Genomic DNA, 14689 nt, shown 5'->3' with positions numbered 1-14689 from the left:
CATCGTCACCCAAATGCAAAACTCGCAGCTACTCTCAATATGACAAAAGAGGCAGAAAACTCTTGAGAAAAATAAGTTTCTTTAAAAAAAAAGTCATTAAATGAAAGCCTGGTATGAGTTCAATAAGCAGTCAAACAAACATAATTAAAATCAATTAAACCATAATTATACTCCTTTTTTCTCTGTTGAACTCTACCTGTCCATTGAATGCTATAGAAAAATTTACCTTCACCAAAATATATCATATCACATTGTCTCGGTTATCATAGAATCATAGAAGATTAGGGCGGGAAGAAACCTCAAGAGGTCATCTAGTCAACCCCCCTGTTCAAAACAGGACCAACACCTACTAAGTCATCCTGGCCAGGGCTTTGTCAAGCCAGACCGTAAAAACCTCTAAGGATAGAGATTCCACCACCTCCCAAGATAACTCCAGTACTTCATCACCCTGCTAGTGAAATAGTTTTTCCTAATATCCAACCTAGACCTCTCCCACTGCAACTGGAGACCATTGCTCCTTGTTCTGTCATCTGCCACCACTGAGAACAGCCGAGCTCCATCCTCTTTGGAACCACACTTCAGGTATTTGAATGCTGCTATCAAATCCCCCCTCACTCTTCTCTTCTGCAGACTAAACAAGCCCAGTTCCCTCAGCCTCTCCTCATAAGTCATGTGCCCCAGCCCCCTAATAATTTTTGTTGCCCTCCGCTGGACTCTCTCCAATTTGTCCACATCCTTTCTGTAGTGGGGGCCCAAAACTGGATGCACTACTCCAGATGTGGCCTCACCAGTGCCAAATAGAGGGGAATAATCACTTCCCTCGATCTGCTGGCCATGCTCCTACTAATGCAGCCCAATATGCCATTAGACTTCTTGGCAACAAGGGCACACTGTTGACTCATATTCAGCTTTTCTCCTATTGTAATCTACAGCTCCTTTTCTGCAGAACTGCTGCCTAGCCACTCGGTCCCCAGCCTGTAGCAGTGCATGGGATTCTTCCGTCCTAAGTGCAGGACTCTTCACTTGTCCTTGTTGAACCTCATCAGATTTCTTTTGGCACAATCCTCCAATTTGTCTAGGTCACTCTGGACATACACTCTAGTGTATCTACCTCTCTCCCCCAGTTTAGTCTCATCCATGAACTTGCTGAGGGTGCAATCCATCCCATCATAAAGATCATTAATGAAGATGTTGAACAAAACTGGCCGCATGACAGACCCTTGGGACACTTCACTTGATATTGGCTGCCAACTAGACATCGAGCCATTGATCACTACCCGTTTAGCCTGACGATCTAGCCAGCTTTTATCCACCTTATAGTCCATTCATCCAATCCATACTTTTTTAACTTGTTAGCAGGTATACTGTGCGAGGCCATATCAAAAGCTTTGCTAAAGTCAAGATATATCACGTCCACCACTTTCCCCATATCCACAGAGCCAGTTATCTCATCATAAAAGGCAATCAGGTTGGTCAGGCATGATTTGCCCTTTGTGAATCCATGCTGACTGTTCCTAGGGTGACCAGATGTCCTGATTTTATAAGGACAGTCCCAATATTTGGGGCTTTTTTTTTGTATGGGCTCCTACTACCCTCCATTCCCTGTACCAATTTTTCACACTTGCTATCTGGTCATCCTAATTGTTCCCGATCACCTTTCTCTTCTCCAAGTACTTCAGAATGGATTCCTTGAGGACCTGCTCCTTGAGGTCCTGTTCCATGATTTTTTTATATTCAGCATATTTATTATTTGTATTATAGTAGTGACTAGAGGCCTCAACCCTACCATGCCAGTCATGCCACAAACACATAGTAAAAGGCAGCCCCTGTATTTAAGATCTTATCATTTAAGTGGACAAGTGTTCCTAAATGATGCGTCTTGATAAGACTCTAAATGGGTTACCACGTCTGAGGCCAGATTAACCTATCATTGAGCCTGGGCCTAGGGAAAACATCCACTTCTCCTAGTCAGGTGCAGAGGGGAGCAGCTGGGGTGGGTGGAGAGCAAATCTGCACTCCACTCGCTCTTCAGCAGTAGCTCCTGTCATGTGGCGCTTGGTTTTCTCCTCCAGGTGTTATGTACAGGGCACAGAGCCACTCAGTTTTGGTCCAGCCACTGTCATGACAGAGGGGCGGTTGGACCAAACCTGAGTGGTACTGCAACGCCATATGCCAGGTATATATATTGTGTGTATGTGTAAATACCCATTGTATATATCACTTACATTTCACACAGTGGTTACATTGCCTGAAAGCATTTTCATTTACTCTCCAATTTTCACAGACATTTTTCCAAATCAGAGCTACAGTCTATGTAGATAAAGCCCATTATGGATATATTTAAAAAACAAACAAACCTGTCACTGCTGCTGTGTTTTCAATTGCTCTTGGGACTAAGGTCAGGAATGCTGGAATAAGAGATGTACTCTCCCAAATGTTAGCTTCATTATACTACATTGTACTTCTCTGTTAGCCGCGTAAGAACATAATGTGACAATAAACCAGTGCAATAGACCAGCATATTTATTTTACAATATTTATTTATTACCTTTTTATAGGCAAAGTCTTCCATGCATAGTCAGCAAACATCCAGTTTTTAACATCAATTATCTCCCAGTGGGCCTGGCTAATCTACTTTTGCAATAGGTTTTTTAAAGTAAAAGCAAGTATTATAGCATGTCCTCAATTCTACCCCTAGTAGCACTACTGGAAGAGCTACACAGACGTCCTTCCTTAGCAATCTTCATATATTAATTAATTTACCTTATCTTGTCACTGTAAAGTACTAATTTTTTGTACCAAAAATATTTAACATGATAGGGAAGAAAAGTTTATCGAAGACTAAGGACACATAAATGAGCTAGGATAACATAAAAATTGTCCCCAACTCTGACTCAGACTTCAAACTATTCGTTTTGGAGAATCCCACATATTCAGTTAACATAATTATTAAATATATGTTTATTTATAAAGGATCAAATTCTGTCAATCTTAGGGCCATTCAATAATCTGTCTCTTTATTTAAATAAGAACATAAGAATGGCCATATTGGGTCAGACCAATGATCCACCTGGCCCGTATCCTGTCTTCTGACAGTGGGAGGTGCAAGATGTTTCTGAGAGAATGAATTGAACAGGGTAATTATTGAGTGATCCATCCCCTGTTATTCAGTATTAGCTTCCTTCAGTCTGAGATTTAGGGACACCCAGAGCACTTCCAAATACAAAGCTTTTCAGAATATTTTGTTTCACAAAATACTTAATATTTCAACTTTTTAAGTACCGTAAATGTGGGTCAAAAAATGTTGAAATATTGAAATTTCTCACAGGATAGAAATTCCAGTTTTTGCTCAACTCTGCTACAGCAATGCCCCAAAAGATATTAGCTGTCCCACATGTGTCCTTCAATTACTGAGTGAGTCAGTTGAGAGTGTCAGGGAGCATTTCTCCATCTTTTCACAGTCAGGCTGCAAGAGTGAATCTGGCAAGAGTGAATGGCGTATCTCAAGCCTTTTACTCACAAGCAGCCTATTGAACTCTCAGCAGCTATTGGTTTTCTGGATGAGATAATGCAAGAATTGGGTGGCCCATGCATTCTGTTGTGCTGAGAGAATTTCTTGTGCCAGTAATTGCCACAATGAAAATTAATCCCCTTCTGTGACTTGCTTAGGGTATAGAAATAAACCTGCCTCTCACAGTGTTACATTCCAAGGAACTGATGAGAATCTGGAGAGGACCCCCATCCAACCTGCTGCTATTGCCTTGTGACAGTTTATTCAGACATGCCAGGGGGCAGCCTCCAAGTAGGATTTCCTATAATCCCTCTTGCAGTGCTGTGCATTCCCCAGCTGAAGTGCCTGGTGCATTACTATGCACTTTTGGCACTTATCTTTTTAAGGACCCAGTGTTGACCCTGGGGATCCTGCCTATGCCCTAGGGGAACTGAATGGATTTAAAAAATATTGCTGCACATGGTGGCCCATCTGTGCCTTGGTGAGATGTGTTAGCCTGATGACTGGGATTTGTGTTGAGGAAACTGTTGTTTTACAAGGCCAAATAGAAAGCACCTGTTCTTAAATAAATGATTTATGCCAATACAGTTGAACCCTGTTATCTCGACGGCCTAGGGGTTTGCCAAAAGCCGTCGAGATAACCAATGATCGAGATAAACCCCTATCCACCCCCCCACCCCTCCCTGCCCCCTTACCGCGCTGCCTGCACGTGGCTGGATCCAGCAAAGCGGAGCCGGGCGGACGGACAGGCGGGCGGGGAAGCGGAGCCGGCGGGCGGGCGGCAGGCGAAGCCGGGACCAGGTATGTGGGGCGGGGACGGGCAGGGACCAGGTATGCGGGGCCGGGCGGCGGGCGGGGACAGGCAGTGACCGGGTATGCGGGGGCGGGGAAGCGGGGACCGGTGGGCGGGGAAGCGGAGCCGGCGGGCGGGCGGCAGGCGAAGCCGGGACCAGGTATGTGGGGCGGGGACGGGCAGGGACCAGGTATGCGGGGCCGGGCGGGCGGGCGGGGACAGGCAGGGACCGGGTATGCGGGGGCGGGGAAGCGGGGACCGGCGGGCGGGGAAGCGGAGCCGGCGGGCGGGCGGCAGGCGAAGCCGGGACCAGGTATGTGGGGCGGGGACGGGCAGGGACCAGGTATGCGGGGCCAGGCGGTCGGGGACAGGCAGAAGCAGAGCCGGGCGGACGGGCGGGCGGCGAAGCGGAGCCGGCGGGCGGGCGGGCGGGTACGCGGGGAACCGCGGGGCTGGGGAGCCGGGGAGCGGGCGGCTGGGGACACGGTGGGTCGGGGACGCGGGGAGCCGGGCGGCTGGGGACGCGGGAAGCGGGCGGCTGGGGAACCGCGCGGCTGGAGAGCCGGGGAGCCGGCGGCTGGGGACACGGTGGGTCGGGGACGGGCTCGAGATATTAGGGTTCGGCAAATCGACATAACGGATGAGAAACTCATAAGACAAAGAGGGAGTTTGGCGGTTCCACTTGTAAACCGTCGACTTAATAGGATTGGCAAGTTAACCGAGGTCGACATAAATGGGTTCGACTGTAGTTTGAATTTCAGGCACCCAGCTAGGGTGATCAGATATCCCAAATGTATAGGGACAGTCCTAATATTTGGGGCTTTTTCTTATATAGGCGCCTGTTACCCACCTACCACCTCCTGTCCCAATTTTGTCACACTTACTATCTGGTCACCCTACACCCAGTTGTAAAATATGATGGGAGTAGGGGTCAATTTGCCCCACTATGACTGAGTTCATTATCCTTAGCTTGTTACTGTTGACAAGAAAGGGACTGACACCCATATCGGTGCCTTTCTACACATCTCTCACACACCTGGACCTACATACAGTGGCCATTTCATTTACTTAATGCTACTTGTCCTTCTAGCCATTCATTAATGCACCTATTAGTCTGCCCTTTGGTATTTTCAGTGGATTGTTATTGTTGCAGTCTTGTAGTGGTTGTTCCATCTGTGTCTGAGAAAGAGTAGTAGCTGAGGGATTGGCACTCAAGTGGCACAGCTGGATCTGAGCACTCATAGAAAAAGGCAAGTGCCCCTTTGGTTCCTGGCCAATGGGAGCTTGGAGGTAGTGCCTGCAGACGAGAGCAGTGCATGGACCCCTGTGCCCCCTCCCCCCCACCTAGGAGCCAGACCCGCTGGCCACTTCTGGGGTGCAGCGCGGTGCCAGGACAACTAAGGACTAGCCTGCCTTAGCCCTGCAGCACCGCCTACTGGACTTTTAATGGCCCAGTCGGCGGTGCTGACCGATGCCACCAGGGTCCCTTTTTGACCAGACGTTCCAGTCGAAAACCAGACACCTGACAACCCTAGCCACAGAACTTCCCCAAAGTACTTCCTAAAGCATGTCTTTTAGAAGAATCATCCAGTTTTGGTTTGATGTGATGGAGAATTCACCATGACCCTTGGTAAGTTGTTCCAAAGGTTATCTACCCTCACTGACACCCCCCCCTCAAAAGGCATGATTTCCAGCCTGAATTTGATTAATTTCAACATTCAGCCATTGGATCATGTTATATCTTTCTCTCCTAGACTAAAGAGGCTATTATCAAACATTTGTTCCCCATATATGTACTTATAGACTGGGATCAACTCACTCCTTAATCCTCTCTTTGCTAAACCAAATAGATTGAGCTTTTTGAGTCTATCACTATAAGGTATATTTTCTAATCCTTTTAATCATTCTCATGGCTCTTCTCTGAACACTCTCCAATTTTTCAACATCCTTCTGAATTGCAGACACCAGAACTGGATACAGCATTCCAGCAGAAGGATGATCATCTGAGGAGATTGCCTTTAGGTAAGAAGAATCTTTCTCCTGTGGGTCCAGGGACAGAATAGGCCCACTGCTCCTCCTGCATGGTGTAAGAGGCAACTAAAAGGGGTCTGCCTGGAGAGGCATGGGCTCTGCCAGGTTAGAAATTTCCCCAAGACCCACCATATGATGAGTAATTCAACCATGTCCATAGCAGATTGATCACAGTCAGGGTTAATAATGACTGTGCCATCCATCTCCCACCAGGGCAGACACACCAAGTATACTATTAATGTAACTGCAACAAAGAGGATCCGTGGAAGAGATAACATCACCATAGTCACATGGAAAATAAGGACTCGAGACAAATAGGGAGGTTGAAAAAACTCACATACAAAATGGAACAATACACCTAGCACCTCCTAGGAATCTCTGAGGTCAGATGGAAGTACTTTGGAGAGATACTAACAGAAGAAGGCCATGTACTCTTTTACAGTGGAGAGGACAAACATGTCAATGGCATAGGATTTCTTGTGCATTAAGATCTCAAGAATTCAGTAGGCAGGTTTATTTCCACCCGTCTAAAGCCAGTACCGTTTAATATCACAGTGGTACAAGTCTGCGCCCCCACAACAGACTATGATGATGAGCAAATTAAAGATGTTTACAATTAGCTCCAAGACATCATTGATAAGGTACTCTTTTACAGTGGAGAGGACAAACATGTCAATGGCATAGGATTTCTTGTGCATTAAGATCTCAAGAATTCAGTAGGCAGGTTTATTTCCACCCGTCTAAAGCCAGTACCGTTTAATATCACAGTGGTACAAGTCTGCGCCCCCACAACAGACTATGATGATGAGCAAATTAAAGATGTTTACAATTAGCTCCAAGACATCATTGATAAGGTACACAAGAAAGATATCCTGATTGTATAGGGAGATTGGAATGCTAAAGTGGGTACTGATGCACAGGCAGATTGATGAGATTATTGTGGCCCTTTCTGTAATGCAGTAACCAATGAGAGAGGATTGAGACCTTTGGAGTTTGCCAGCTGTAACAATCTGGTTCTTGCAAACACATTAGGAGCACATAAAGCATCCAGACAATCAATGTGGCATGCACCTAATGGTCTACATCACAACCAGATTGACTACATCATGGTGCAAAACCGATTTCATTCTGTGATTAACAGAGCTAAAACAAGGAGCTTCCCTGGTGCTGATACTGGAAGTGATCATGACCTTGTGATGCTAAATTTTTAGCTATGGCTAAGAAAAATTGTCAGGCCAAAGTTCACCAGAACTAAGTTTGATTTAGGAAGACTCAGAGACCAAAACATTCCAGAGTCATTCCAAGCAACAATCGGTGGAAAATTTACCCTGCTGCTTGCTCTAGAAGGAGACATAGAAACAATGACCAACAATTTCAATGCTGTAATGAATGAGGCATCATTGAACTTCCTTGGGAAACATCATAAGAGGGCAAAACCATAGGTCACAAATGAAATATTACAAATGTGTGACATTAGAAGAAAACATGAGCGAACAGCACTGAGGGAGCTGATAAATACAGAGTGTTTGGCAGAAAGATCAAGAAAAGAATGAAGGTGGCCAAGGAGATATGGATTGAAAAACAATGCTCTTAAATTGAAGAATAATAAAAATAGCAAATGAGCATTCCAGGTTGTAAAAGATCTGACAAAGGAAAGATGGACCAAAGCTAACACAATTCAACACAAAGAAGGGAACAGTCTTACAGTAGAAAGGGACACCATCAATAGGTGGACAAACTACTGCTCTGATCTATACAACCTGCAGACAAATGGAGCTCCTAGTGTCTTAGACAGCCCAGATTCAGCAGAGGAGAATGACTTTGCAATACTGGGTGAAGAGGTGGAGGCAGCTGTGAAATCACTCAAGAACGAAAAGGCTACAGGTATTGACAACATCCCAGCCAAACTGATGAAATTCAGAGGAGAAATAGTAATGTACTCACCAAGATCTGCAACAAGATCTGGCAGACCAGTCAGTGGCCCTCCATGTGGACACAGTCACTAATCATCACTCTGGCAAAGAAAGGCAACCTGCAATCATGTCAAAATTACTGGACCATAAGCTTAATAAGCCATCCCAGCAAAGTGATGTTGAAAGTCGTATTGAACAGATTAAAGCTATAAGCGGACAATATCATTGCTGAAGAACAGGCTGGCGTTTGTGCTGGAAGAAGTACCACAGAACAGATTTTCAACCTTCCTTGTTCTATGTGAGAAGTACTTACAACACCAGCAGGACATCTACCATGTCTTTGTTGACTTCAAGAAGGCATTTGACAGAGTATGGCACGAAGCTCCCTGGGCAACCATGAAGAAGTACAATGTTGTAATAAGCTTATTCTTACCATTAAACAACTGTATGCCAAGGCCAGCAGTGCAGTTCTCATCAATAACGCAATAGGAGAGTGGTTTCACACCACTGTTGGAGTCCAGCAAGGCGGCCTTCTTTCGCCCACACTTTTCAACATCTACTTGGAGCACATAATGACTGATGCCCTAGAAGATCACAAATGCACAGTCAGTATTGGGGGGAAAAGAATCTCAAATCTTCGGTTCACTGATGACATTGGTGGCCTGGCAGGCAGCGAAGATGAACTTGCCAACCTTGTGAAACTATTGAATGAAACTTCCACAAAATATGGCATGGAAATCAGTGCAGAAAAAACTAAGCTGATGACAAACAAACATGATGAGATCAGCTCACATATCATTGTCCATGGACAAGAGCTAGAGACAGTGAAACAGTTCAAGTATTTGGGGGCAATCATCGCTGATGAAGTATCCAAGGCAGAAATTCTGACAAGAACTGTGCAAACAATAGCAGCAGTGGCAAAGTTAAAGCCAATTTGGAGGAACAAGAACATCTCCCTGGAATCCAAACCAACACTTCTGTATGCACTGGTCATCTCCATTATTCTGTATGCGTGCAAGACATGGACCCTTATGGCAGAACTTGAATGGAAAATACAGGTATTAGAGATAAGATACATCCGTAAAATCTTGGGCATCACCTACTTCAACCACATCACTAATGAAGAGGTCTGCAACATCATCACCCCACATGCTGGGTCATATGAAGACCTTCTGATGACCATGGAGAAGCACAAGCTGAAGTGGTACGGCCATGTAACAAGATCATCTGGCCTATCCAAGATCATCCTCCTAGGGACAGTATAGGGAAAGAGAAGAAGAAGTAGACAGAAGAAGAGATGGATTGACAACATAAAAGAGTGGAAGGGAATGGACTTCGTAGAGACTCAAGCACTGACACACAATTGTCAGGGGTGGAGACAATTGGCTGATTGTTCATCAATGATGGTGCCCCAACGACCAATGCGGTTACAGGAGTGATGATTATGAAGAAGAATCTTTAGGTGGCATAGAGCCTTTGTAGCAGTTCTAGGCAATACCTCTGCTCCATACCCAACATGTGGCATGTGGGCAGCTGAGTGTAAGTTAAAGCAGCCCTGAATTTGTTCTGTTTGCTTGGGGGGCAGGCTCAGCTCATGCAAAGCCTCTTCTTTGCCTAAAGCTACCCCTGCCCCCCACCTCAGTGCTCTTGCCCAGAGCGCAGCCCTGCCAGACCAGATTATGTGGCCCTATGTTGTTACATACAAAGGTCATGTTGTATATGGCAGTATTTAAACTTTCAAATCTATAGTCATACCCTTTCTGGAATAGATCATCTCTTTTCAGTAGATCATCCACTTTAGTCTAACTTTTGGTGATTGATAATTTCTGTTGAAAGCATCCCTTAGTCTTTTTGATAGCCCTTTCAGTTTCTCTTATTTCCCTTAATGTTATTACCCAAATGCTGCCCATTGATGGTAGTGTTTTTTTAAAGCAAACTGTTGACATTAATTAGCAGCATCTATCATAATTCAAGACAGATGTTGGAGAAATTCTGGCTGTTAATTTTCTTTAATTCAAACCTAAGACCAGTGTGGACCAATGCCAGGAAACAAGGAGGTGATTACAATTTGCTAATCTCTCCAGTCATCAAGTCCCCTTAATTTGTTGTGGATTAATGTAGACAGGATTGATCAATTAAACCATATCATGTTACAGAGGATACATCGAGGGACCTCTCAGCTGGTGCACAGTTGGCATATCCAGCTCTTGGGTCATCATCCCACTCCCAGCTAGTGTAGGGGTCATGTGAGGCAGTGCTGTGGAAGTATACTATGTTCAGACAGCATCCCTTAGAGATCTTAGCCAGCTGGTGTAAAGTAGAGCATTCCCAGGTTGCTCTCATTTATGCTGGGGCTCTGAGTAGTGCAGATCCACCCTGGAAACTGGGGACTTATATCCAGCTCCCTTGTAGACCCCACCCCTCTGTTGTGTTGAGTAGAATCTTGGCAAAGGAGTGAAATCTGGGCCTGTGTGGTTTTGAATGCTATTGAGCATATGTATATAAGGAAATTTGGTGTTGTGGGATTTGTTTTTGGTTTTTTTGCTAAACTTAACTTTAGTGTACAGGAAACTGAACAAAAATGAATAACCTAGAACAATTTTGCATCTAAAATGGAAAAAGTAGGCAATTGTCATCACAAAGTATCTTTTGTAGTTGAGCGGGAACAGAGATTTCATTAAAAACAATTTTGGAGTTTGAACGTTCAGCGTTTAGAGCAATTTTAAAATACTGGAGTTAAGCATTTTCTATACTTCTGTAGTTTATAAAAAAAAATTAAACAGCTGTTGGATGCTTTACACAAAGGGGTATTTTTTGTTTGTTTTTTCTTGTCTTTTTTTGCTCCTAATCTTCATAGGAATTATTTAGATCTGAAGTGTATTCCCTGTTTATAAGCAACATTTTTTTTAATCACCGCTGGTCACTTTGGAAAATCTTTGTCTAAAACTTCAGCATTGTTAATGCTGCAGCATAAATCTCCTCTGTTAACTGAATAAACAACATAATGTCATGACCATGATCAATCATGACCCAACAAAGAATGTATTACCATATTTTGTGCTGTATTACAGCACTAGTTTTTTATTGAACTTTTCCAAGGAGCACCCAACCTTACCTAGAAGTATCCAGCCTTACACAGAAGCCACAATCAACTCCATGAGCTTGGTTCCTTTCCTTGCAGTCAGCTCCATAAAGTGAACACAAAATAGTATGTTATTTCTGTGGAAGGGACACAAGCTCTAGTCTGGAAAGTCTCTCATAAATCTCGATGTAAAGCTTAAGGAGCTCCACATATTCAGCTTATCAAAGAATCATAGAATCATAGAATATCATGGTTGGATGGAACCTCAGGAGGTCATCTAGTCCAACCCCCTACTCAAAGCAGGAGCAAACCCAACTAAATCATCCCAGCCAGGCTTTGTCAAGCCTGACCTTAAAAACCTCTAAGGAAGGAGATTCCACCACCTCCCTAGGTAACCCATTCCAGTTCTTCACCACCCTACTAGTGAAAAAGTTTTTCCTAATGTCCAACCTAAACCTCCCCCTCTGCAACTTGAGACCATTACTCCTTGTTCTGTCATCTTCTACCACTGAGAACAGTCTAGATCCATCCTCTTTGGTATCCCCTTTCAGGTAGTTGAAAGCAGCTATCAAATCCCCCCTCATTCTTCTCTTCTGCAGGCTAGAAGTTTGAGAGTTGATCACTGCATATAGGTACTTATCTTTTCCTTGTGCATTTTAGTCTCATTGACAAAGGCATAACAAAATCCAGTGGCTGGAAGTTGAAAGTAGACAAATTTAACTTTGAAATAAGATACAATTTCCTAGCTGTGAGGGTAATTAAATATTGGAACAGCTTAGCAGGGAGGTGGTGGATTCTCCATCACTTGGTTCTTTAAAACGAGATTAGAGATCTTGTAGAACGAAATGCTTTCAAATCCCCTGTTCATTCCCTTCCTTCATGGCCGAAGGGGGAAGGTTTGCCTGCACTACCATCAACATGATCCTAACACTTGCATCTCAGTATTAAGACAATGACTATTATCAAATCTCATTCATCGGCCTTCAGCCAGTTGCCTTCAGGGGTCAGGAAGGATTTTTTCCCCCGATGCACAATTGTTCACATGTATTCTGAGTTTTGTTTTTGTTTTTCACGTTCCTCTGAAGCATAAGAGATTGGCTACAGAGAGAGATAGGGTACTGGGTGGGATGAACTAGGGCTTTGATGTGGCAAGAGAATCCTCTTTCTTGGATGCTTGGCTGAAGTGTCTTGCTCACATGCTCAGGGTCTGTCTGAATGCCAGATTTGGGATCATAATGAATTTTCTTCCATGTCAGATTGGCAGGGACCGTGTGTTTTGTTTTTGTTTTTGTTTTTTTGCCTTTGCTGCATGGGGCATGGATCGCCATGGTAGGTTCACCTGGATAGATCTCTCCTAGTCAATTTCCTGCCATTACAAGAATGACTTGGGCATTGGCAGCACATTAGTCTCTCCTGTTCTCTGCCTGTGGTACACAACAATGTAGTCTGAGGACTGAAATGCTTTAGTATAACTGAAGTTATTGGGCTCTGTAGAGGGGTGACTTGGTGAAATCTGATGGCCTGTGATATGCAGGGAGTCAGACAAAATGATCTAATATCTCATCTGGCCTTAAAAACATAAATGGAACACAGTTTTGTGTGAGACAAATTGGAGTGAAAAATATTCTTAGTGACTTAGTGAGGAGGAAAATTACTTCAATAAATTACTATAATTTTTGTTTTGGGGTTATATTCTAAGGAGAGTCAATGGGTTTCAGCTGTTTAAAACACTGTGGTTCTAATGTATTCTTACTGGAGTAGCATCTAGGAATCTCAAACAGGGTCAGGGCACTATTGTACTAAGCTCTCTTTTAAAATAAACAAACCCCATGCAAACAAATCACCAAAAACACAAAGATAGTCCTGCCTGTGGAGCTTTCTCAATCCAGGACTTAGACAATATGCCACGGTGGAATAAACAGAGAAATGTGGGAGAGGGAAAAGGAATAGAAGAGACAAGTGTATAATCACTTTGGTCTCAGACCTGGTTGAAAAATTTCCAGCAGAACATTCTTCCATCAGAAAAATGCTGATTTATCAAAACCAAAATGTTCCATCTGAACGTGTTGATTTCAATTATATATAGTTTATATCAAGAATTGAACTTCATACTTTGTAGATTTTACCTCATGTGTTCCATTCTCCACCTTCACTTCTCATTCCAAATCAGAGCCCAGAATCACTTTGCTCTGTCTGGGAACATCAGTAATCTTAAATGACCAGAGAAGCAGCTTGAGCAAAAAGGCATCATTCCGACATCATCGCACGTCAAAAGGAACGAGAGCAGTCATCAGGCAGCATGCTGATTGATGAGGACACTGCATGTGGGAAGTGACATGTTCCTTGCATCCTGAAAGAACCAAATCCGAGGCAGCAGCAGCTCTCAGAATCTTGCCACTGAAAAAGGCAGAGTGAAAAGGCGAGCTGAGCATGCGAGAGAGTCACTTATCAGCTGGCAGCCACTTACAGTGGACCATAGTGATCTAGCGGTGGAAGTCCTTCCCCTCAGCAGCTCCCGGGTTGCTGTTTACTGCCTCCCCATGTGTTAGAAACACAAGAACTCGTACTCATGACACTCTAGCTGAACAGGCCTCTGAAGACAGAGGGAACTAGCTTTTTAAAACTCTGTTTAGCCAGTTTCCTTTTGTGGGAATTTATGTCTGGGGACAACTGTATAAAATTGTTCAGATAATGAGTTGTTTTAAAAGTGATCTTTTGAACCATTAAATTCCTGTTCAGTGAAGCCTGGTGATACTCTGAAGGCTATTAATACAGCTTGTGCATTTGTGTGTGAATTTATACTTAATGGATATTGTTGTTCTGTGTGGAAATGACATTTTAAATAAGTTTTTAGGGGGAAGTAGAAAAATGCAGTACGTAGCACTAACATTCATCCTCTTTCATCCTTTCCCTATTCGTGAAAACAGCTACTGCACAAGCAATTGTCTGAAAAAAATTGGGCAATCCTATCTCTTCTGTGAGAACTCCAGTTTATAATGCCAGAGGTGTTTTTCCATCCTTCTCATTCACTGTTGTACTGTTTTTGGCATTCTCCTTGCTTTGTGACTTTGGGGCAATTGCTTAATCTCTCTGTGCCTCAGTTCCCCTTCTGTAAAATGGGGATAATAGATCCTACCTTGGTTTTGTCATCTTAGACTGTAAACTCTTTAGGGGTTGCCTCTTGATATATGGTTGTACAGCACCTAAACTAGAGACCTGAATTTGGGTGGTCTACTGAAATACAATATATAAATAACAATTCCATGATGTCTGCACCAGGATGCACCATAGAATCAGGAAATCTTCCATTCTGCTTCTACATTCCAAGTTGGGTTTTTATTTTTATTGTTGATGTTGTT

The sequence above is a fragment of the Mauremys mutica genome, chromosome 6 (assembly GCF_020497125.1).
Source record: "Mauremys mutica isolate MM-2020 ecotype Southern chromosome 6, ASM2049712v1, whole genome shotgun sequence".
NCBI classification, from domain to species: Eukaryota; Metazoa; Chordata; order Testudines; family Geoemydidae; genus Mauremys; species Mauremys mutica.
This window is presented reverse-complemented; position numbering follows the sequence as displayed.